The sequence below is a fragment of the Protopterus annectens genome, chromosome 2.part1 (assembly GCF_019279795.1).
Source record: "Protopterus annectens isolate FY-2018-M chromosome 2.part1, PAN1.0, whole genome shotgun sequence".
NCBI lineage: Eukaryota > Metazoa > Chordata > Ceratodontiformes > Protopteridae > Protopterus > Protopterus annectens.
Genome location: NC_056729.1, coordinates 1,039,615,887 through 1,039,643,629, shown reverse-complemented (window position 1 = coordinate 1,039,643,629; position 27,743 = coordinate 1,039,615,887). Strand labels below are relative to the sequence as shown.

General features: G+C 38.2%; 1 protein-coding gene across 1 annotated transcript in view; it reads left to right on the top strand.

The window, feature by feature from the left end:
* Positions 1–27,743, top strand: part of SORBS2 (sorbin and SH3 domain containing 2) — a 3,647,154-nt gene that overhangs the window by 71,299 nt on the left and 3,548,112 nt on the right. The gene's annotated exons all lie outside the window — the stretch shown is intronic.

Sequence of the window (27,743 nt, the reverse complement as noted above, 5' to 3'; positions counted from 1 at the left end):
TGTCCTTTGTTGAAGCTTTAGCTAAGTTTTATGACCGGGTAGTTGATAGAGAAATAAGTGCAGTTACTAAACTAGTTGGTGATGTCAAACCTTTTGAAAGGGAAATTTTTTTCAATAAACAACTGAACAAGGTAGCTACAGATCTCAGCAATATAGAGGAACAACTTAAAATTAGGAAAATTAAAAAATTCCAAAGAGACCAAATTGATTACCAAAATGCAAATCCTTTTTCTAATTATAGTAAACATGTGAGATTTTCACCCAGTACTACCAAAACTCCCAAAAGGAAGAGACCCCGTTCCATTCTTAGTAAACAGAGTCCAGATACTGGATCATCAACTATTGATATTTCATCTTGTACTGATAATGAGTTGCAGACAGTGTCAGGCTCAGCATCCCCCAAAAGGACACCAAGACCCATCCCTTTAGGCCCAGATATCAGCGAGGTGGACTGAAACACAGGAGGAATAAGCAACATACACAGCCTTTTGAAAATGGCAATGCAGAAATAAATGACAATTTAAATGCAAATGTTCTAAATCTGTCTGATTTTGTTTTGTCACCAATTCATCTGTCGGTTCTTAATAAAGGCCTCACTTTCATACCGGGTTTCATGGTTTCTGAGGGTATACTGGCTCAAGATGTGATGACCTTTTGCAGAAATTTGAATTTGAGATTGTATTTTGGTGACACAGACCGGAATTATAGTCATGATCAATTTGTATACCGCAAATCATGTTTTGTCCCTCCAATGCATCCTATGGTACATCAGTTCCAGAATAGCATTCTCAAAAATCTTCATTTTTCCATAATGGACATATGTTTTAAATCTAATAATGTTACTTCAGTTGAAAAACAAGCTATTCTGGAACTTCAGAATAACAAAGATATTGCTATTATTTCTGCTGATAAAGGTGGAGCTGTAGTGGTCCTTAATTGGTGTGATTATGGCCATGAGGCCAAAAAACAACTTTCGGATAACAGATATTATTCAGAAATGCCTATCAATCCGACATTCAGGTTTAAAAAACAGATTGAGGATTATTTGGTTAGGGCCAGAGACCAAGGCATCATTACCAATGACACCATGCATCAACTTATGATTCAGGAATCTGCAAGTCAATACATTTACTTTCTACCCAAAATACACAAGGATCCTGTACATCCACCGGGTAGACCGATTGTATCAGGCAAAGGGTTCATAATGAAACCTTTGTCGTTATATCTTACTAAATATCTTAAACCTTTGCTTGATTTAGTACGTTCACGGTTGCAAGATACAACCAATTTTTTACAAATTATTTCTGATACCCAGCTTGAAGCAGGGTGGTTTATGTGCACACTTGATGTGAGTGCCTTATATACCAATATTCCTCATCAAGCTGGTTTGGAGGCCCTTGGTTATTGGCTAGGTGTGGCGGATTTATATCCATCTGATTTCAATTCTTTTTTGGTTGGTTTAACAGAACATGTTTTGACCAGTAACGTCTTCTTTTATCAAGATATTTGTTTTTGGCAAACCAAAGGCACAGCAATGGGAGCTTCTTTTGCCCCAATTTACACAGATTTATTTATGGCCTATGTGGAAAAACACATCAATTATGACAACCGAAACAATAATTTTCTTGAACATATTGACATTTGGAGACGTTACTTGGACGACTGTTGGATGGTGTGGAAGGGTGAGGTTGAACAACTTATGGACTTTATATCCTACCTCAATGATAATATATGGGGTTTGCAATTTACAGTACATTATAATATGAACACCATCACTTTTTTGGATGTATCTATTAATAGATTGCCTGATCATACATTAAGTACAGAAATTTTTAGGAAATACCCCCAGTACAACACCATCCTCCATGCGTCCAGCTTTCATCCGCCACACATTGCACGCAACATTCCCAAATCACAATTCATCAGAACAAAACGTATTTGTTCCCATGATTCATCATTTCAGCAACAAAGGAAGGACCTGACTAACAGATTCAGATCCAGGGGCTATAGCATGGGACATGTGTTGCAGGCCAGTGATTGGGCAAATACCCTTGATAGGCAGGAATTGTTGTGTTACCATGATCATACCAATACAACATCACAACCCATTAGGTTTGTCACCACTTATGCCAGAAATTCGGATATTCTTATAGAAAGTGTGCATAGACATTGGAACATCTTACAATGCGATCTTGAAGTGGCAAATTTCATTCCAGACAGATGTCTTTTTTCATTCCGCAAGGGTAAAAATTTAAGTTCTTGTTTTAATCACTTTAAACACAGTCATGTAAATATATCTCCTCAATATTCACAGACCACATTGAGGGGTGAGCCATTGATTGGTTGTTTTCCTTGCGGCCATTGCATTAATTGTGACAAAGTTAATAAGTCCAAGCAATTCTCCAGTAAAAACTGTGCTTCTGTTTATGACATAAACTTTTTTGCCAATTGTAGTAGCGATTGGCTTATATATTTAGCAACATGCACGTGTGGCTCATTTTATGTAGGGCAAATTTCTCGTCCTTTTAGACTTAGAATATCAGAACACATCAGTAACATCAAAAATAAAAAGGCAAATAATGCACTTTACAAACACCATTTGTTACATAAATCTGCCAGATTTTCCTTTATGGTAATTGACATTATTAAAGGCAATAGATCAAACAAGACAGGTTGGCATTCTATTCTCAAATCTAAAGAAAAAAAGTGGATTGTGAAACTAGGTGGATTATTCCCACCTGGTCTAAATGAAAAATTTTAGCAAACACCAATGTCCTTTGAGATGGTTATATTTAAATAGCAACAATTTGGTGCATTTCTTTAACACTGAAGAAGGCTGTGTTATTGTCCGGCCGAAACCGGTCTGTTTCTTTGTTGTTTTTATGTACTAATTAAAGTACTTTTCAGGTCACAGTTTGCTGGCTCTATGTTTTGTTTGACTTACTTTTAAGTGCCACCATTGCAAAATTTCAAGACCTTCCAAACCCAGACAACACTGCTACTTATGCAGAGTAATTCATAATCATGTATATAGCTGCACAGAAGCAGGGGTATCTACATGAAATAAGCACATGACAAACGAAACAATCCATCCTAGTGGAATCTCAACATCAATAGGTTGTATAAGAAAAGAAAGAAAATCATGGCAGTTATAGCCAAAATGGCAACTGAAATGCATAGCAAGGCACATAACACACTCCTCCACTCATGCCTTGGGCCCAGTTCCAAAAGACTTGATGTTACTGTAAATCATCACTTATGCTGAGAGTAGCTCTTTTGGAATCTGGAGCCCAGTTTAAGCCTATTTATGGATAGGCTTTACACCGAGAGCAAGTCTTTCAGAATCAGTGCAGACTTACATTGACAGCATCTGTTTTGGAAGCTGGCCCATTTGTCTGCCTAGCTATAGCTCTGTCTTATCTTAGTATTCACACACACACACACACACACACACACACACACACACACACACACACACACACACACACACACACACACCTACATTCGCTCACAATGAAAGTTTTTCCTAAACCTATATATAATTTAACGTTGTATGCTGATAAAAAGGGTGTGAGAAAAACAAATGTCCCTGCTAAAGTTCAACGTACTCTGCTTATTATAACTCTATCAGCATCATTCCAAATCCATTTATATTTTCCAGCATCACCAGATTTTAATAATTTGATTAAATAGTCATTGTTACAGCAGCAGTACTTATTCAACATACAAACGTTTCCTGAATAGCTCTAATCATGTCAAATTTAAAGTAACTTAAAAGCTAAAATGGAACCACTGGTGCTGCATATACCCACATTCTAGGCACAATACATTTATACATTTATATAGCAATTGCTTTTCTGTATGATTGATGACTGTTACATGTAGGCAATATGAGAAAGAATGGCAACTGTGCTACCCACACCCCCCGCTAATTATATATACAAGCTCCAAGATTGCACAATCTCAGGGGAAAAGCATATTTCCCTACCCCAAGAATGTGCACACACCTGCTAGTCATCTGTTTAATTTATCAAATTTTTCAGCTAAACAGATGTCAACCAAATTAAGTCCACCTATACATATGGGTCAACCTGATAAGATTGAAAATCCATATCATTGAATCTGACAGTAGTGAGATGAGATGAACGAAAGCACAAATGTATGAAAATCTACAAGAATGAATTCCACAGAACCAAAAACAGCAGCCGAAGTTTTTACACCATATCACACCATTCCCACACATCACACCCACCACACAACAGTCCCAGACCATAAAAATCATACTGTTATGTTTTTGCAGAGGGGGGCTACAAACTCCTGCACCCCCCACACCCCTTACAAATTAAATATACCAACTCTGAGATCACACTACATTAAAGAAAAGAGTAAACACCTATGCCATACCCATATCTGCTCAAGAACCGTCAGGTGCTGTACGCACATAGAGCATCACCGTTCTTTCTTATGAAAAGTCAGTAACTTACTTTCAGTTTTGTGGAGTTTGTTCTTTTAAGTTTTTGCACCTCTGTGGTTTCGTTCACCTTGTCATAGTCATGTCAGATTCGACGATATGCATTTTTGATCTTATCAGGTAGACCCATAAATAGATATATATATATATATATGTATATATATATATATATATATATATATATATATATATATATATATATATATATATATATGGATCTAGGACTTTTGAACGAAAGTTCAAAAACCCGAATCCATTACCACCGAACACACTTTAATGAAAGCGCTTTCATCAAAAAAGCGTTAAAAAAAAACACAAAATCTACTTGAGTGCAGGGGGCAAGCCCCCCTGCACCCCCTCTCCAAGGTCGCACTACAATGGGGAAAAGGGAACTTTCCCTTACTGCACAGTAGGATTCGGTGAAAGATGCAGTCGAGCATCTGTATGGATCCCATATATATATATATATATATATATATATATATATATATATATATATATATATATATATATATAGATATATATATATATATATATATATATATATATATATATATATATATATATATATATATATATAGATAGATATGTATGGATTCACTTCATAATCTCGGAAGACTGAAAACTCGAATTTCAGTTTTTCGAGGCCATGAAATCGAATCCACACAACACCAAAAGCCCAAAACCGTGAAATGTAAAACACCGAACACACAGCACACACCAGACCACACATGTACCACAACACCCACACCACAAAATAAACAAACAAAGCAGCACACACAAACATACATCTCAAATAAGCAGGGGGGCAAGCCCACCTGCTCCCCCCACACCTCCTATTTATATATACTAACTCAGAGATCGCACAAACAGCAAACAAAAGCAAACTCACACACACACACATTCTATAGTCCCTCACACACGTATACACACACACACACACACACACACACACACACACACACACACACACACACACTCACACATATCAGCACACTCACATACACTCAAACTCCCACCCAAAACCCTTACAAAATACTCACTTACCTGACATTACACCTAAATCCACACATGGCACCGCACACCATCCACATACAACCCCGGACATTACATAACATAAAGCCATAACCGCGAATTTGAGATTTTCAAATTCGCGATTATGCACTTTTGCTATTTCAAAACTTCAACTTTGTAGTCTCGAGATACTGAAATTCGACATTTCAGTATTTCGAGATTATAAAGTGTTTCCATGTATAAATATATATATATATATATATATATATATATATATATATATATATATATATATGTGTGTGTGTGTGTGTGTGTGTGTGTGTGTGTGTGTGTGTGTGTGTGCGTGTGTGCGTGTGTGTGTGTGTGTGTGTGTGTGTGTGTGTGTGTGTGTGTGTGTGTGTGTGATTGTATATTTTCTTCAAAGATGGTATTATTTATAGTCACACTGAGAAAAACATAATTAATGATTCAGTAATAATTATTTTAAACCATCAGAAATATTAGTAATACAGAATATGGGTACAAAATCTCCAACCCCAAAATTTTGTGAAATGGAATCCAAGGCATTTAGAAAAGAGGTTAAAGATAAAATAACTTTATATCCCTGGGATCATCCAAGACAATTTATTACTTGATCTTCTATTGTACTTCAGGAGATGGATTTAATATCTTGTTTGTGTCACAAAATCAATGGGTGAAGAGATTGCTAAAAGTTAGACATTAAAAACGGGTCACATGCATGATGCAAACAAACAAGATACACGGCAGCAAAATAACCTTCACAAGAACAAAAATGTCTACTGCAGGAAGCTAAATTAAAATGTTAGCCACGTATAGGTTTATCCGAGCACAACTCTTTACAGAACCTTCATAGGCTCACACATACAGCTGGGTACCACACAGTCAGGAAACTACATGTATATGTGAAGCAGTACTGCCAAATAAGATATAGCAACATTAAGGGGTTTTACAACAGGGCAGTCATTACATCCTTTGCAGGACATTTGTTCACTTGTATATTAAAAGGTACGCAGATATGTACAAAATCAGTATGTACAACTAAAAGGTTCAGAAGGGATTTTGTTAGGACTCAGTTTAATCTGCTCTACCCCAGCCAGATTCAATGCTTTTTGGATGACATTGCATGATGTTAAATCTACTGTTAAGATGACTAGAGAAAAGGCCTCTGCAAATGATGAACTTAGAGAAGAACCATATTTCTTGACTCGGTCACTCTCGTGTTAACTCTCTTTCACCAGTTTATCTAGTCCTTTTTTACCAGCTGTCTTCCCTATTTTGTACAAATTTGTTAGCTTTTTCTTTTAACCAGCTGAGAAAGCTGTAGATCCCATTCACATGATCATCGTTCTGCTTAAAAAGGCAAGTGAAAACCAGCCACAGCAGTATTTAGATCCGTTCATTCCAAGCCTTTTGTTAATCTACTTGCTGCTTCTCTGCTAGGTTTTGCTATATGCAAAAAAAGTTCTGTTCTGCAAGTTTCAAAGTATGGAGTTTTTCATGTGCTAGTCCTATAGCTGCTGTCATAGGTTGATTGATTCAAGGGATAAGAATGTCCTTCTCTTATCTGAAGCTTCACATAAATTCCTTTCTCACTCTTTTTATTTGCATTTTTTGCAGGACTGTTACCACAAGTTTCTCACAGTGACAATAATATTCATTGTGAGTATTTAAAAAGGTCCTGAAAGTAATGTAACCTTATGCGCAGATTATGATATGAAAATAATAGCTAATGCTGAACTTTCCCTTCCTGAGTTTTGGAAGTTTTTCAATATATTGCATGGATTGTGGGATAAAATTAAACAAATATAAACAGAAATGCTCTCACTCACATATAAGTCCTCTAGGCAGCTTAAGCTTTAATGTTAACACCAGATGGTATTCTTGCCAGATTACATCGATTGACACAAAACTTGCACTCTGTCCAACTGATTCAACAATGCAAACCACAAAACACTTCCAGAAGTGCTAAACGGCTCATAGTATACTACAAACCAGTAAATCTGTCATTTTTTTAAGTATCTACCATATAATGCTATAATTCCTTCATAGAATATTAAGACACATCACAGACAGGCATTAGCACTGGCCAGTAAGCAGATAAATTACTTTACCTAGGAAGCAAATCATCTGTGGAAAAGAGGAACACGGCTTTTCTCTGCATGTCTCTACTGTAAATGCACATGCACCAGCTACTAAATTTGGTCAAAACCATGGAGAAAATTAATGCACAAATAGAACATTTAAAGTTGTTGATGGATCCCAAAAGGTAGTGTATCAACTATATAATTTAAAATTGCATTTTCTTTCATTTAATCCAGCAGGCCTTTTACTTTCTAAAGAAACCTTAACAAAGAATTAACAAAAAAAAAAAAAAATATATATATATATATATATATATATATATATATATATATATATATATATATATATATATATATATATGGGTCTACTTTTCTTGATCGAAATTTCAAAATCTCAAACAAGAAAAGTAGAAACCCACTTACGCAAAAGTGCACTACATCGAAAGTTTACTTTCGCAAAAGCCAATTTACGGAATTGGAAAAAAACGAAAACAAACTACTTTAAACACTATTTTGCAAGCCCCCCCTGCACCCCTGCACCCCCCTACTTAAATATACTAAGTCCAGGATCACACTACATTGGGTAAAAGGATATAGTTCCTTATCCCCACTGTAATATGCTTTGGTGTCAGGGTAATCAAGTAATTTTGCTGGGGAGCAAGGACATTTTTTATCCGTCTTCTGAAAGGTTTTGCCCTCATTTCCTTCTTAGAGATATTAAACCATGGCAAAAGGAGAGACTCTACAGAAATTAAATTGTGCCTGAAGTCTCCATCTGTAATATTGTGTTTCTAAAAAGTCAAACTACATGTGAAGTTCATAAAGTAAATTTCCAAAGCAAACTTCAAACTACTTCATACTCAGTTTCTAAAATCCTGCACTATAAAATGGTACCACATACAATGTTGTGCCAAATTGCAGAAATCAAATGTAAACTTACAAGAGTCACTAATTAAGTTTCTGGCAATTTGCAGTCTTATATTCCTGAATGTATCACTGAAAATGAAAGACAACAGCGTGCTACCATGAACCCTATTCCCTTCTCATACTTCTTAATAAATAGGAGGGCATTGCTTCCCCGTTAGTCAGTTACATAAAGGAATCAGGCATTCGTCTATATATCATACCAGTCAATTTGGGAGGGTGGCCTAATGGTTAAAGTGTTTGATTTACAAACACAAGGTGCAGTGCTTGAGTCTCACAAGGGATAACTGGCTAGGCATAAAGTGACTTGCAAGAGCAGTTAGCCTAGTACTAATCTATGAACTATGAAAGTAGAACTAGGCATTCTGGTATCATATGGAAACTGGAAAAAGGCTAGGCTATAACTATGTAGGTTGCTCTTACCATTTTGAGCACATAATCCCTAGGTTCCTGTAAGCATTTTGGATATGTTCTAAGTTATAGCTAATTTACATTAATATTGCACTGTCCCTCAATTATCAAAAATGGAAAATGCAAATTGTTTAAGATTGCAGAAGATGTACAAACCAACATGTTTAGTCTTAATTTCTACATTCAGTTTCTCTTTTATTAATTTTGTAGTTAATGAGTATGTCTTTTTCCCCAAATTTGACAACACTGCATTTAGTTGTGTTGCGGGTCTGGCTGTTATTAAAAAGGTGTTGATTTTGTTCAAATGATTCTGCATTACTCCTCTCTCCTTTTCAGAGACAGTACAATTCATTGGTTACATATATTTCATATACAGAATAGTAACAGAATAATTATATTATATCTTCTCTGCTCCTACAGTTAATTGTAAAGATTTCTAAAGTGGATTGTACAGAAAACATTAAATTAAGAAATAACTTTATACATAAATTAACAGATATAAACCATGCATTGAAAGGGTGCCATTCATTTAGTCAGAATGCAAATGGTAGCTTTTAACTTTGTTATGCATTATACCAAACATATTTAGTCAATGTAAATAGAATAAAATATAAATAGATCACCTACATTTGTGTTTGAATGGGTATTTGTGTTTGTGTGAATGTCTTCAAGTGGATGAGTGCAAGCACCTGCATGTATGTGGGACTTGTGTGCTGTGTGAGTAAGTTCTCTAACAATGTGTAAGGGATTTTTCCTTATCCCCCATTGTTGTGTGATCTCAGAGTTAGTAAATTTAATGAGGGGAAGAAGTGCCCGCAGCCAAAGCTCTGGTCTGTTTTATTTTCAATGAATTTCATTTTTTTCTGTGTTTTTAGATTAAGTGGGTTGGATACATTGAAACACTGAATTAGTGAAATTCAACATTTTGATATAGACCCTGTAGAAGTATATGTAATTAATACTAGACAACATGTATAGCTGGCACAAAGAATCAATAAAATGTATGACTAAAACACTGACTGGGAGAAGGCTATTATCACTTTATATCAGTCCAGTTTGCATGAAAATTCAATCACTTACAATGAGAATTCAAAACGCTGCTAGATGAGAAAAAATGTCAATTGCCACCATCTTAATGAGGCAAGCATAAGACACAGACTGACTACTCAGAAAATGATTAAGCTCTACCCAGTGACATCAAAACCATGGAGAGATAGCCACTGCTGCTATTAATTACCTGAAGGAATTAGGGCGCTGTAGTGGACTATCAGTGTTATCATACTATGGGATAAATGTTTGTAACTTCATGTCCTGCCTGTTGAGTATTTGCACAATATGAAGTTACAGTGATAATTCTGAAATAATACTTGAAGTGATGCTTGGAGTAGACACTGATGAATGCAAGCCTTAACTTAAAGAAATTCATTCATGGCTTCTACCAAGGACAAGTGCAATAATACGGTGATGCCTTCTACAGGAGCACACACAACCACAAGTCAGCATGGTTTTCTGCATACCAATGCTACACTGCTCATTTGCCTCAGTCTTTCCTCAGTTGTGGAACAAAATACTAATGAGAGTATATTTCCAGGTAGGTCGGGCCTACCTTGATCATACACCATCCCACAGTTCATCAAGATTTCTATAAATTGTGGTTACAGCGTGCAGTCCATACCCCCTAATGAGAAGAGAGGCAACTATCCTGTCTCCCACATACCCCAGAAAACATTATGCTGTACCAGTGCTAACCAGCCCTATGATACCACTGGGGTAGGCTGATACCTTGTTCCTGAACCATGAGCAAGAAGGGCAGTTCACCAAAATGCTTAACATATACAGAGCCAGTATAAAAGTTGAGAGGAATATGCAAAGTTACCTGAAAGGAAACCAGGTGCTGGGATCAAAAACAATTAACTGCTTTTTTCCCCTGATTAGGGCTAATTACTAGGATATCCAAATTACTTGTCTAGTGGTTGTGAGAGAGCACACATATTAACTATAATGTCTAAGATACTTGTATCCCACATAACCTTCTGTACCAGCATGTATTAAAATACATGTTGTAGTTAGTTGCACAGAAATGGAGGTCAAAAATATACAAATTAGAGGCCATAGCCCTGTGGCATAATGGGAAAAAGTCCTGAGTATAACCTGGAGAACCCAAGTTCAATTGGAGCTTGAGTAGGAGAAAGACCTGGGTGGGGAGGATGCATCTATACCAAGAGACCACCTCCACCAACAGACTGGTCACGAGCCAAGTATCCCAGGGTTCTGTGCTGGGCCTGCTCCTGTTTGGCTTCTCATAAGTCAAGTCTAACATGCAAAGCCTCTGGAACACCAAGTTCACAGATGGCTGTAAATTGGGAGCCGTCATAGATTCTCTCCAAGGCACCAACATCCTGCAAGAATGTTTAACACAGAAAAATGACTGGTACCAAAACTATGGCCTAAAATTCAATGCCAAAAATGCATTATAATGCCCTTTGGGAAACTCTCAACCCAAGTTAATTACTCCCATTGATAAAATACCCCTAAGAGTTAACCCAGTAGTAAGGGATCTGGCCTTTGACCATATAGATGAGATAGTAAGACAATAATAATATATTGCCCAACTTATATGTAAGGGTATGGCATCCAGGTCTAAGGAAGTTATAAAACCACTCTACTCACCCCTTACCAAACTATCATTGAATACATGCCCCCTTTGACCTGTATCTAACCCGACTCTTGCAACAGTTGGAATGTCCACAAAGGTTTCTCACCAGGAGAATTTAGGGCATGAATACTCTGTCCTACACTGATCACCTAAAGGCTATGTCTCTGTATTCAGTCTCCTACAGCTGCTGAGAGGGATCTCTGCCTGGCTGACAGGGCTTTCTCCGACCCAGCCTTGATTTATCTGCTGTACATGTGCAAAACAAACAGCAACAATGAGAAAAGCTAGATCCGGGGATCTGAACTTCGCTTCTGACATAAACAGAATGTGCTGTACAGACAGATATGTGTCCCAAAGGATCCCTGCACTATGGAATAGGTTCCCCATCCATGTAAAACAGAGTTCATCCCTGACCCTATTCAAATGAAACCTTGACAATTGGATGGGAAATCATAAACTCACCCCTGGTTTGGTACCCATACCCCTTACGGAACAAGGCAGTCAAAAAGAAAAGTATTATCCTAACAAACACCCACCCCTACATGTAGGCCAGGGAGGCATGCACATGCATTAGGAAGTATGCACAGACTTTGACAGAGCGGTAGCTCTAAACATAGCAGGCATCCACCAAAATACACCTGATTTTGTCCTCCTGTGGAACAAACAGACTGATAGAGTTCTCATAGCCAATGAATGGAAAAGTCTATGAATTGCCCTAGCTTTCACCTGCCAATGGAAGAACAAGTAAGCTGAAAGAGTACAGGTATTTAAGCCATTAAGCAGATTATGAGGGGGCAAAAAAAAAAACACAGAGGCTATGAAAGTTGCTATATCATTGAAGCACTAGATGAAAAGTGATTACCCTCACGGCAACATGCCAGTCTTTATAGTCATTGTTATCTTCACCTGGGATAAGAGAAGAAGAGGTTGTATTGCTTATGGATGTCATTTTGGTCCTAGCTTTTCCTTTTCTCTGTTTCTCAATTTTGATATGCATTACTCAGCTTCATCATTGTCATCAGTGCCCCTTTTTCCCCATTTTCTGCATGGGTTCAGGGTGTCACATCACCTGCACCATCTCTCTCTATTCAATGCCTCACTGTGACAAGTGTTCTCTCGCACAATCCATCCATCTCCTCGCTGGATGTCCTCATTTCCTTTTGCCTTCTTCCCATCTCTCCCAAATCTTCTTCAGCAAACAGACTTCTGCTTTCCTGCACATCTGTCAGAAACACCATGATCTGTTCTTTTTGGCCTTCTCTGCAATCAGTGCTACTTTGGCTTCTGCTCTAATGTAATGTGTACACACATCATTTGTTTGCACTGTTTTTTGCTATTTAAGTAGCCATAAACCTTACTAATTTAACAGTGTAAAGAAAGCTGTTGCAGGAATCATTACTCGAATGCATATGATGACACATACTATGTCCCTTTTTATAGGTAGGGAATTACTAATGTATGGTAAATGCCAAAAATGGGAAAACCTCAATACCCATCTTTAAATCAGATTGGACAGTTAGTGAAAAGAGAAAACAAGACATAGAGTTACACTATGAGGGTGTCTGAACCACAGAGATATGGCTGCTTGGGTAAATTCATAAACTGATGGTGAAAACTGCCTTTTTTCAGTACTGTATCAGTTTTGGTGAGCTAAACAGGTGTTGTACCATACAAATGGAGGGCAGCAGCTGTCATCCCCTTGCACAAAGGTGGGCTGTCACCAGACCTGAAAAATTATAGATCCATAATCCCGACAAGCTTCATCTGTGAGGCTATGAAAAGGTTCATTATGGAATTAATAAATAAGGACAATCTACTAATACTTGATCCAAGCCAGTTCAGATTTATTAAGGGCAGATTGTGCCGACTTAACCTGGTTGATTTCTTCAATGTATAAAAGTGCTTTATCATTGCACATCTTATTACTATTGGTATGGAGTCCAGGTCCAAGGATATAATTATTCCACTGTATTCCACCTCCATCACAAAAAACTGCAGAATGTTTCATAGAAAGCCTTGTCCCTCTTCTTGTTGTCATACAAGATACTGAGGGGTGATCTCTGCCTCACTTACTAAACCTCAACAGACCCTGTGCTGTCAGACCTACTGCACATTTGCAAATCCAATAGGGGCATACACACCCACTCAAGAGACCTAAATCTCTTTTGTAATATAAATAGAATATGTCTGAGGGATAAGTACGTATCACAGAGAATACTACTTCTTTGGAATAGTACTCCTCTTCATATAAAACAAAGTATTTCTCTTACGTTATTCAAACATAATCACAACAAATGCATAGGTAACCACAATTTCACCCCAATCTAGCACCCTTGTCCCTTATAGAAAGGGGCAACATTTAAATGCTGTGCTTGTCCGTGCGTTATTTGTACTTAAAATATAAGAGCTACATGGGAACGTGTGGCTGGGCTTCTAAAGATTACCGTGGATCAACAGCCTAGCAGGTATCTAATCAATGGAGGAGCTTAGCACAATTATCACTGTTAATTAAATATTATATATGTTTTTAATCCCATTTTACTTATCTTTTTTTTATCTTTAAATTTTTTATATATAAATATGGAAACTTTTCTCCCTGGGGCACATCTGAAAATGGGTCTTAATTGCCCAGTCAGATTTTCCAGTAACCAAATGCAAATAAAACAATAAAATACAGTAATGATATACTGGTCACTGGAGTGGTATTTCTAATTAAAGCAGGTTAAAATTTGTTAAAATTTTCATCTGATATAGTATCTAATTTGGTTAGCATCTCAACTGTCTCTTTTCGTGAAATGTCTTTAAAATCGAAAGGTAGGCTAGGCATGTTTTTCAAGGGGTTGGTACTACTGCTAAGTAAGGGTGTGGTTTGGAAAGAATGAAATGCTATCTCTTCCCATTAGAAAAGATGTCTTGATTTAGTTTGTGCATTTATTAGACTAAGGTGTTTGGGGTGGTTGGTGGTTGAGGCACTGATAGCTTGTGGGTTGTGATGTGGTTGGTTGGGTTTTTACTCCCATTCCAGCAGCATTTAGGGAGAATGTAGTGGTTTTTTGCCTGTTCCTTAAGTAGGCTGCTTTGGCAGAGTTGGTCAAGATTCTGTGTTTCTTCCAGAGATCAAGAAGTGCTGGTGATAAAAAGATGATAGATTGACTGATTTATTTATTTATGTGTTTCATATTTTCCATATCTTGGCTTTTGCCTTAAATCACTATGTTAGTGAAAAAAACATTATCCTTGTGTAAAAGCTAGCTGGTTGGGGATATTTTAGCTGTAGAATAACATCTAGTCTGTAGAGCTTTGTGTGGTTAACTGTTGATTCTTCAGTCTGTGGTATAGGTTAACCTACTGCCATTAGGGGAACGGAGACTTTAGGCTGTTTAAAATTACTCAAGTTACTAGCAAGGACTATAACACTTAGCTAGCACTGTTGATTATTAAATCAAGTAAAGACATGTAATCTTTTATGCTGTTAGTCTTTGTTGGGCATCTACTATCATGTGTAGCCCACTTTATGCAAGGAAACTGGAATAATTGTAAGGACTTACTTCCTAGTGTATTTAGGCTGAATCCCCTAACAGGATACTGTTTTTTCTGAACTCTATAGCAAACATTAGTTTCAGGTTCTGTTAAAATCTTGTTAAGAGATGGGGGAAGAGATGTAAACTGCTTTAAAGCCTAAGTGATTTTTTCTGAGTAGCTGGTCTATTGGTTTCTTAAGTGAGGTATCAACAGGAGGGTTGGCATGCCTTACCTGTAATAGTTTTTGTGTAATGTTATTACTGATGAGAAGCCAAACTCCCCCACCAGTTCTTAAACCTCATCTGATGTCCATGTGGAGTGAGATGTTTTGACAAAAGGAAGAGCAGAAACTGTCTTTTAAGCTTTTCTTTGGGCTTTTCTTTAGAATCAGGTTTCCTGAGTACATATTTATTGTTTCAGATGTCAGTGTAGAACAGAACTATTCTATGCTGTTGAGGTGTAGTCTATGGCTTTTTCATGGAGTCTTAGAATTATCAAGAGAGGCGTGTTTTTGGTGAGTTGTTGTTTTGGCCCAGGATTATCTTGTACATTGCCTGATAACAGTATTGTGACTGAGGTGAAATGTAACAACTGATAAAATTGTTAGAGGGCACAGAGAGGTATTATTTTTTTGCAGTAGGATAATTTGCATTCTTAATTTTTCTTCTATGAATTCAGAGAGGTGGGAAGGAAGTAGTAGTGAGGAAAAGAGCAGCAGCTGCCACAAACTAAACAGTGATATAACCTGCGTGCTATTAGGCAGGTATGATTTTTCCATGCCCATGTCTTCTCTGCAAAGACTTCCCAACATTGTATCAACTACACTCCGCTGAACTCCTCTAACACCACCACATGAAACACTCATGCACTAACTTCCTCAATGAGTTCAGCAGTCTGCCGCACATCAACAACAAAAACCTACCACCCCCACAGCCACCCGCTCCCCTCCCATTACAAAATACAAATAGATACTCCACCAGGCTCAGATAACTTAGCCCATTGGTTCATTCCTTTGTAAGGACTTATCTTCCAGCCTCTCTTTCATATATACAACATCTTTTTAACGAATATGATTGTGTCTCAGATATGTAAAACAGTAATAGTCACTTTTATTCCCAAACTAATCAAGCCAACTACTGTTTTGCAATACCATCCTATCTCAGTACTTCCCACTTTAGGTAAAATACAAGAAAAAACTATCTACAACCAAATTACTGCTTATTTACATTAATACCATCTTCTATTCAGAAAGCAACATGGATTCTGGCCTGAACACAGCAACAAAACAGTTCTCCCTCACAGATGACATGCTATCCAATATGGACAAAGGAAACCTGATAGTAGCTGTCTTTATTGACCTTACAAAAGCCTTTGATCTAATTGATCATAATTTACTATTTGGCAAATTAAATGAAATAGGCATTATTAATGATGTAAAACCTTGCTTTATAGACTTCCTCGCCAATAGATCTATGAACCTAATAGATCTTTCATAGTGAAAGGAGGCGACACCACCTCTGAAACAGCTCCTCTTATGAAATTAGTCCCCCAGAGTTCTCTTTTATACCCATCTGCTATTTTCCATAATTATCAACAAACTTCCATCTGAACATCCTCAGATAGTTCTAATTCTTTATGCTGATAACATAGTCATCCACAGGTCATACAAATCGCAGTCTGTTAAACAAATTCAATTCCAAGATGACCTCCACATGGTCAACCAGTGGCTAATAGGACAGAAACTTACACCCTAGCCCTCAAAAACAAAAGCAATGCTACTTGGAACCAACCCAAAAATCACCAAAGTGCCCAGCTTCCTTAATGTTAAACATGATAACATTACCACCAAACTTCTATACCTTTCAAATACCTTGACATTTGGCTAGATCAATCTCTTAATTTTCAAAACATTCAAAAAATACACAAAAAGATCATCACATTATTTTTCTGAGTGAAAAAGCTATCACCTCTTCTGCCAAAGCTCGCCCAAGCTGCCATAATCAAAGGCATACTCTTGTGTCAGCTCGAATATGGACTACTGATTGTAGCTGCAGCCTTTAAGAAAAATATCAACACCTTACAAGCCAACTCCAGTAAAATCTGCTGCTTCATTTCTAACTCTGCTAATAATGAACACCACTGCCTACCTCTTTTCAAAGCCAAATGGTACGCGCAACATTTCAGAGCCAACCTTCTACTAGGATCGTTAATTCACAAAGCCCTTTGTCCTGAGACATCATCCCCTCTCACTTATAAGCTTTTCACCAAAGCCCACACATATAATCTCAGGGGTATCTCTCAATCTCAATCCACCCTACTAACTCTAACAGTTAAACTTTATTGTACTGACTGCGATTCTCCATCCTAGCACCTTAACTATGAAAATCCATTTCTCTGTCAATCCAAGACATCCAGAAGTATTCAGACTTCAAACAACAACTCAAGGAACACCTCTTCACCCAAACAAAGTGCAGCTGCACCTACTCAGGTCACATTTCATGAACATTGCAGCTCTCACACACCCGTTTTATTCCTATTTCATCCTTCCTTATCCTGTCATCACCTCACTTTCTGCCTCTCATTCATCCTACTTCCATCTTCTCTTTGCATCTCTCTCAGACATCTTCTCCTTTCTACCCCTTTTCCCTCTGTAAGCCTCTCTCACCTTTCCTCTGTCTTCTCTCCTTATCGTATCCTTTTCTGCAACTATTCTCACTTGCATGTTCTAATGTCTTTATACCTCTCTATATAACAATATGCTGCTCTCTCTGTAGCATAAGCCACCTCAGTCATTATAACTGCAACTTATCCATAAAGCTCTGCTAAGCATAATTCCATTTTTTCATAATGTTTTCACATTCTAAACTGCTTCTTGAACTAAATATTGTAGCATATTCTTGCATCTGTAGATATGTATGTATATATATATATATATATATATATATATATATATATATATATATATATATATATGTTTTTAGCATACCCTTGTATTTGTAAATATGTTTTGTTAATTTTTTATGTGACCCTATTCATTGTGCTGTGCCTACAAATGGTATATTGAGATTATTACACTAACCCAGTAAACAAATATAAATAAATGAATCAAGCCTCCACTCTCTAGCCGAGGCTCTATCATTATTGCAGTGACACAACTTGGAAGGATTCATCATGTCCTTTCCTCAGGATGGGTATGTCCATCTCCCTTCACTACACAATCAAGAACCAAAGCCATTAGCTGGGTTACGTGGACTGTGGTTAGTGCTTTATCCATATATATCACTGGCATAAGCTAAAAGGTTATGATTTTTGATAGGAGTGTTAATGGTTTGTGTAACTAAGGAAATTATTTTTTGAGCTATGATACAGAATCAGAATTGCGTACACATAATAAGACCTTGCTGAGCCTAATTATGGTGGTTGCCAAAAAATCAGTTACTAGAAAATGGAAATCAAAGTCTAAACCAACAATACTAGAAGTAGAGAATATAGTAACAGAGATAAAACAACTGGAATTGGGATATTTATAAAATGGTAGGAGCAAATTACGTAGGAAAAAATGGGAACTGTGGGAACAATAAATGCAGAGGAGGACTGAAGTTTAAAAGACAACAGAATTTGAATTATCCATGTAATGTTTGACTGACGACTGGATAGATTATAAGAGATGTATAATGTCAATATGGTTTGTGATGTATAATGTTTGCAACTAAAATTATATCAATATGATTTGTTTTCATTTATATAAATGTATGATTGTCTATGTCATATGTGATAATTTAGATTCATAGGTTCGTAGATTAGTACTAGGCTAACTCCCCTTGTGGACCATTTTAAGCGTAGCCACTTACCCCATGTGAGAATCAAACCCTGCACCTTGTGTCTGTAAGGTAAACATCTTAACCATTAGACCAACCTCCCACCACCTCCCACCCATTTAATAAAGATATTTCTTGTTTAAGAAAAAAAAACAAAGAAAATAAATAAAGATATTTTGTAGGCTTTACAGCAGGAGTGTGAATGGTTAGAAATGGTGTATAGAAGTGGTCAGCAATAAGATAACGTAACACAGAAGAGCTAGGTAAATATGTGTGATAATGACGGTCTGTGGGGTAAGTTCGAGCTGAATTTGTCAACCAGTAAATTCACTATGTCACCCTGCTCCGTGCAGGTGGTACCACTGACCAACAGTTCTGCACACCTGTATGAGCTGTCTTTGTGGTTTCAGACATAGCTGCAGAAGGCTTTGTGGTTTTCTTTACCCTGTGAGGCTATCTTGAGCTTATAATTGGACTTGATGGACTTAATTAGTCCTCTTAGGCATACTTCTCAACTGTCCAGATTTTTATAGAATGTCCAGATTTTGTACTTATATTTCTGGTCCAGTTCTCATAAAATTGTAGTTTTCTGGCAAATCACTGACAAATTATTAAAGTCTGAAGTCAAAAAACAATGGCAGACATTTGATTTTCATATTTAATATCCTTCGGAAAATTCATGCTAATGCAAAACCTGTAATTCTATCAACGTTCTAACTTTGTAAGAGCAATATTTAAAAAGTGTTCCTCGATTTGGGCCTTTGTACCCCCTATTATTTGTGGATTTGTCCAGATTTCTTGCTTTAAGAGTTTGAGAGGTATACTCTTAGGTTCCTATTTAGTTTAATTAGAGAGCTCCTACCATTATGAGGGTTGATCTTCCTGATTTTAGCCATAACTTTCTTACTTTTGTTATGTTCCCTATTAAGGTTAGTGTAGTTTATTTTTGGCTTACTTCTAGTAGGTACAACAGCCTCTATACAGCCATTTAAATAGCTGTGCAGGGGCTATGTGAACAATTCCGCACAGGTTGCTATGAACTTAGGCTTGTGATGAGCACTGAATTCTGGCAAACTATTGCTTAATAGGATGTAATTTGCTTTGGAATAGTTCCTAACTGTTACAACACTTGCTGGGTTACAGAGCTATTTCTGTTTCAGGTAAGACAGTTTTATGGTCCAAAATTACCAGTGAGGAATTGACACAGCGGCATGCAGTGCTCTCCCATATTGGCGAGTACCCAGTCCAGTATGTTTGAACCTCTGGAGGGTGTGCACACTATATAGTCAATGTTATTTTTGTTAATAAAGTCCAGGAATCATTGTGCCTGTGAGTTTGAGGCAGTGTATGTTTCCCAGTCTATAGAGGGGCAGTTACAGTCTCCCATGAATAAGGCAGTTGGTTTAATTGTGAGTGTCCCCAGTATGTCTAGGTATGGTATTCTAGGAACATAGAAGGTGATCTATAGCTTGCTAGGATATGGTATGGGACTTGGTCTGTGGTGATTTATACATGGAAAATTTCAGGGCATCATGTTGTTTACCAACCTAGAGTTATACTTGATGCTAATGTAGATTGAGACTCCTTTACCTTTTGTCCCTGTCTGTGCAGCCGATGGTCTAAATGTGTGGAAGGCATTGAAGCCTTGTACTGCCAGAGTACTTTCTCTGAATTACAACTATGTCTCTGTAATGGCACAGATGTTTATATTCTCCAGAGTTAGGAGAGCTTATATTTGTGGAGTTTCTTGTTTAGGCTCTTAGCACTGAGCAGTAACACACTCAGGTTTCTCTGGGTTTTATTTGTTATGCTAGACCGGAATTCCGCTGTGGCGATCCCTAACCGGGCAAAGCTGAAAGACACAAACAATTGAAAATTTGGCTGAATCCGTGGACACCATCACAACAGAAGAGCAGATTTATCTGCTTGTGGGAGCTAAACTACAGTGCGATTTGAATGTCACTTCAACAGCTGATCTCATACAAGATGGACAGTGCTCTCCAGGCTGGGATGGTTTAATATGCTGGCCAAGAGGTTCTCCAGGAGAAGTGATATCTGTTCCATGCCCTACTTATATTTATGACTTCAATCATGAAGGCTTGGCATACAGAAGATGTACCAGCAATGGAACATGGGAATTCCTGGACAGTTTAAACAGAACAACTGCAAATTACTCAGAATGTTCTAAGTTTCTGAGGCCTGGAAGTACAAAGAAAAAGGAGGAATTCTTTGAGCGCTTGAAGATTATGTACACTGTTGGGTATTCGCTGTCCATGTGCTCACTAGCAGTGGCAATTGTTATCACTGGCTATTTCAGGAGGACGTGTTCAACTTATCTGGGCAAACAGAATCATTGTGAACTTGACACATAGTGGAAGTGGCAGTCCATCTAGACAAGCTCAGGAGTCTTTTCTTCCTTCGCAACCAGAGGAATGGGACTGTTTGAAACTGACAAGTTGTTATCATATACTATAGACACTCTTGTTTGTATAATGAAATAAAATTTGTAAAGCTTGCACTATAACTGGATTAGGAATATATTTCTTCTAGAAGTAGACTAGCCAGTGGTGCCATTCTGTGTCGGGGACATCTTTAATGCTTCTTAACCCATAAGTGAAATATCTTGTAGTCCAGAAGATTTTCTGGAAAAAAAAACTTAAAAAGCATAAGATGAACAAATGCAAATATTCTGTGAACAACAGAAGCTATTAAAACTGTATGAATAGCAACGTTATCAGTAAGAAGTAAGAGGTGTTCTTTACAGTGATTCTAGTCAGTGGATTCATTGTCTTTTTCATAAATACTGTAATATATTGTAATGTATACAAACCCCAAATTATATTTTTGTAAAGTTTCACAAAATTTCATATCTTGAAAACTGTATGACCTAGATATATATTGTTAAAACATCTGTCAACCAGACATAAGCTTTCACGTGACAGCAAGAAATTCCTCTTTTACTTCTTTATACTCTCTCCTTCTTCCATTTTTTTTTTCCTTTTCACCCTCATTCTAAAGTATTTTTCTCATTCTCCTTTTCAGTTGCTCCCCAGATTGCCTTCCCCCTTCTTCACTGAACAAACAGGAGAGTCCTCCCAAAGAAAAGAAGACCGTAGAGAGTCCGCTTGAACCATAGTGATTTGTTTTCTGAGACCCTTTCTCTCCTGCTAAGGAGACTCAGTGTATGTAATCTCTTGCACATGTTCTTTTATATTTATATTCACTGCCTAACCTTGAGCAGCACTCTACCTCGGTGTGTGCGAGAGCAGCCTTCCACTGGTCCCTGTACAGGCCCCCCATCTTCCTTGTTTTTTTTTTTTTCAGTCTTCCCCCTAATTGCCTCTAGCTAATTCTCTTCACCCAACTTAGCTGTGGAACATCCTTTCCTCTGACTGTACCTCCCTCCTTTTCCCACTAGGTGGCAGTATTACTCCAGACTAAAGTACTGCAATTAGTCCTTTCTCCTTGCTCCTCTAACTTTCCCTGCTTAGAAGTATTCACTACCCGACCCCATAGAACCTATAATCAGCATCTCCACACACCTATATTCTTCCTTTCAGAGTGTATCTTAAGAACCAAGCTCAAAACCCCTAGTATAAACAATAAAACTATTTCAAACACGTACCTACACCCTGGCTGTTGTTCTCCTTCACCTGCCTTAGGTCACTGATTGTTTTCGGGCCTTGCACCTCCTTGGGTCTTCCCGCTTCCGTTCACCCTACGGGCTCACTCCGCTCCCCTACCCTGCCCCCAATTCCCACCCACCCCAAGTGCTCCTGCATTTATTCCCCCTCTTCCAACCACTCCCTCTACTCCATCCTATCCGAATACACCTTACCCGCCCCTTCCTCCTCCCCTTTCCTGTATTGACCACTCCCTCCAACTCCTATTACCTCTTTACCATCGTTGTCTATCATCTCCAGCCTCACTCCACTACCATGCCTCTCTGCCTTCCAAATCCATTCTCCTCTCTTCCTTTACTTGCCTTCTATTATACCTATATCAAATCTCCTCCTATACTGATTCCCATTTACACTCACCCTCATTCACTCCACATCACCTCCTCGCTTCTCATTACCACAACATCTCAGCTCCTTTATTTCACTCCCACCCTATCCTTCTCTTAAAAATAAAACATTTCCCAAACTCTAATATGAACTTCAAAATTAAACCTAACCTTTACTACTCTCTTCCATCAAAATTCAAACCTAAAAAATACATCCCCCATCCCTCTTACATTAAGCTCTCAGGCGATATTCACCCTAACCCTGGCCCTAACTCTTCTCCCACTAATCTTCCCCACTCCAACAACAAACCCTCTAACAAAAAACTCAAATTTCTCTCTATTAATGCCCAAAGCTTAAAAAATAAATTAACCCTCTTCCATGCCTGGCTCAACCATAATTCTCCTGACATAGCTGCTATCTGTGAAACCTGGATAAAACCCCACATTACTGACTCTGAATTCCTGCCTCCAGGATTTCACTGCCTTCGATCTGACCGACCAAATAAAAGAGGTGGTGGCGTTGCACTAATATACTCTGATCTCCTGTCCATAACTCCTTACACCAACCCCATCCCATCTTTCAACAACACTGAAATTGTAATTGGCCTTCTAAAAATAAACCACCATAAAAGCATCTGCATCATTTGCCTATATATCCCCCCAGGCAACAATACTAATACTCTGGAAGACATCCCTTCTTGGACTTCCTCTAATATTAACCTAGAAACCTTCATTTTGGGTGATGTAAATATTGACTGGGGTAAAATATATAACATCAATCCCTCAGTAGCCATCAACCTATTCAAATTCACCCAGCTTACTAACTCTATTACTCGGCCCAACAAAAACAAATCCCCCTGGCTCTATACTTGACTGGATCCTAGTATCTCATCCTAATAAAATTGTAAAATCAGGCATTTCTCCTGACCCATTAGGAGACCATTTCCCTGCTTTCGCTATTCGAGCAACTTACTCCTCCCCTCACTCTCACCAATACATTCAAACACGTAACCTATCTAACTTCAACCCCACTTCTTTCTCTGACTCTCTAAAACTAATTAACTGGAACCCATTAAAAACACTACCTTTAGATGAAGTTGTTGACTTCTTTAACTCTGCATTCTTAACTGTCCTTAACTCCCACGCCCCTATTAGAACAAAAAGAGTCAAAACAAATAGCTCCCCCCGGCTCTCTAATGACACAAAAAAAGCTAATGCGACAAAGAGATAAAACTTGGAAAGCCCACCTTAAACTCAAGCAACTAGAAACCTTCCTTAAATATAAGCAGTTAAGAAACCTAGTAAAAAAAACAAGTCATTAAAGATAAAAAGTCTTACTATTCCAAACTACAAGAAAACCATGTAAGAAATCCCAAACAATTCTGGAACTCGATAAATTCCCTCCTTAAACCAGGTACAAAAAACAATCCCTCCCCTGACACCAGCAAATCTGACCTTGAAATAGCCTCACTCTTCAATTCATTTTTCACCTCCACTATTGCAGAACTCACCAAAACTTTCACCAGCAACAACCCTTCCCCTCTCCCTGCTCAATCATCACTTCACTTATCTCCTGCCCCCTTTTTCGAACTCAAACCAGTATCCACCAACACAATAAGGAAACTTCTCCACAAACTAAAGCCTTGTTCTAATGCCCCTGACAGCATTCCATCCTCCTTCCTAAAAATATCTTCTGACACTATTGCCATACCTGTCTCTATCCTTATTAATAGGTCTCTACTCGAATCCTACATACCCAAACTATGGCGCTCTGCCTTCATTTTGCCTCTCCACAAAGGAGGCAAAAATTACAATGTCTCCAACTACCGCCTCATAGCAATCCTCTCCCCATCTCCAAAATACTTGAAAAATGTATACACCTTTAGCTCCTGCCATTCCTTCCTAAACACCAACTCCTCTCTCCTACTCAACACGGCTTCCGCCCTGGACACAGTACTACCACACCCCTTCTATCTTTCTTGCATTCTATCAACTCTGCACGTGATTCTGGTAATATAGTCTCCTCTGTTCTTCTAGATCTATCCAAAGCCTTTGACACCATCTCTCATTCACACCTTCTAAACCACCTCTCTAATCTCAACCTCTGTCAGAAATCCCTATCTTAGTTCTCTAGCTACCTTTCTAACAGGTCCCAAGCTATGAAGTGGGGCCAAGCCACCTCTTCCTTCCTTCCTACCCCCACAGGAGTACCCCAAGGCTCCATACTTGGTCCTCTACTATTTAACATCTTTATTAACGACTTCCACAAAGCCATCCCTAACACCAAAATTGTGCAATACGCGCACGATTCCACTTTAATATGTTGTGCCCCCAATCTAACTGAACTCAAAACCCTAACACAGAATGCCCTCTCCACCACTGAAAACTGGATGCACCAAAATCATCTTGCCCTAAATGCAAACAAAACCAAGATCATCCTCTTCTCTCCTACCAAATCTTCCTCTCTGGATAAGGACTTATTTCAAATTACCAGCCTTAACAACTCCAGTATTGAAATTGTACCCTCTACCAAGCTTCTCGGCATTACCATTGATGACCAACTAAAATTTCATAACCATACCCAGCTAAACATAAAAAAAACACACATAAAACTTGGCCTACTGTACAGAAACAACCACTTCCTCTCTCCTCACACCAGACTTACCTTTGCCTCTTCCTTCCTTCTTCCCTCCCTTCTGTATGGCGCTCTCCTCCTCACAAACTTATCTTCCTCACTTACCTCCAAACTGGAACAATGCTACAACAAAATTTCCAGATTTGCCACCAATGCCAAATCCTCCTCACATCACTGCTCCTCCCTCCACTCCCTAAACTGGCTCAAACTCCCCAACCACCTTGACTTTCTCCAAGTCACAATTGCCCACAAATTACTGTTCCACCCTTCCAACTGTACTGCTCTCTCTAACATTCTACAACCTTATTCCCCCCCTAGACCACTTAGATCTTCCCACCAAAACCTAATCTCCATCCAAAAACCAAAGCGCACAGCAGGTAAACTACTCTTATCCTTTACTATAGCCAAAAAATGGAATGCCTTGACCTGAACTCTAAGATCCTGTACCAACCTCAACAACTTCAAAAACCACCTACATTCTTATCTCTATCAAAACAGAAAATGCAATTGCTCTCTTCAGCCCATCCCTCCTACTTTATCCTGCCACCTCTACTAAATCCTCACCTCAGATTACTAAATATCAATTTAGCGTATCTTCTCCATAAGCACATTTGACTGTGTTGTTTTTTCTTCTGCTGATAACTCTTTATTTCAATGAAGCTGTCTCTGAATATGTATGTAACTTTTATATTGTTTTTAGATATCAATAGATATGTAAGAGAATCAAGGTTAACATAAGGGCATTCCAAACACTAGATAACTAACAATAGCCAATCATGTGGTAGGGAAATTAACAAGGGCAGAGGTAATATGCAGCAGAGCAATCAGATCAACCAAGGAGGCAAAATAATATAACAAAAAAGACAGTTACCATATATGCCTTAGGATTACAAAGCAAGAGCAACTAGAGTCTTTGCAAGTAAAAGAGAAATAAAATGTCCTATGCAGACCTGCTTCAAGGCCCTATCCCTCTATTCTGTCTCCTACAGGCTTTGGAGGGGAGATCTATGCCTGGCATACAAGGCATTGTCAGACCCTACTCTGATGGACCTTCTGCATATCCAAAGAACAGACAGCACCAGAATTACCCATTCTAAAGACTTAAACCTTGCCTGTGATATAAATAAGATCTGCTGGAGAAATAGATGTGTATACCAGAGACTACTGTGTCTATGGAACAGGCTCCCCATCCATGTGAATGCAGAGTTCCTCCCTAACCCAATTCAAATGCAACTTGGATAATTGGATGGGAAACCTGAAATTCATCCCTAGTTTGGCACCCATGTCTCTAATGGACACAGGTAACCTGTAAATGGTTCATCTCCCCGGCCCATGCTTACACTTATTAAGGATATCAGAACTTGTCAGAGATTTGGGATGCATGGCTAGGCTTAAAAAGCCCCTTGTGGTTACTAGCCTAGTAAACACTTATGAACCTATGAAATTACATTTTTATTTTATTTAGTTATGTATTTATTTATTTATTTAACATTTGTTTACTGGGAAAATTCGACATGGAACAGTGGAGGCCTGGGGAGAAATACTCCAGACTCATGTCTTTGTAATGTGGGAGGAAACTGGATCACCCGGAGGAAACCCACAAAAATGCAGGGAGGGCATGCAGACTCTGCACAGAAGGCACCCCAGCCAAGAATCAAACCGGAGAACCTCTTGTTGTCAGGTGACAATGCAACCACTGCACTATTACCAAGCAAAAGTTCATCATGGCTACCATGCACAACTAGGGATGTCCTCCAGCAGCATAGTAAGATGAAATCAAACAACAATCAATGAGCTACCTGAGCAAGGCCCTAGTAAAGGAATAAAAACAGGATAAATGCATTTGATCCTTGAATAATTAAGTTAAGTAAATACCCGCCAGCGGCAGCGAGCCCAGTGAGCCTTTCTGGTAAGTCAGCTTAGTATCTTAATTATGGAGGAATGGAAAAACTAGCCTGTGCTATCCAGAGGTCCTGAAATTGGGCAATCTGTACATCTCTCTGTGTATCAATAAACTATCATGTGAGGAAGCAGAACATGTCACACTGAATATACCTTCTATGGCAGTGGTTAGTAACAGTGAACAACTCTGTGGGAACAAGGAAAAATCTCCCCTTATGTAGTGAAAGGGATGTGGTTCATGCAAGTGTACTTGATCTTGACTGCTGGAATTGCACTTTTTTT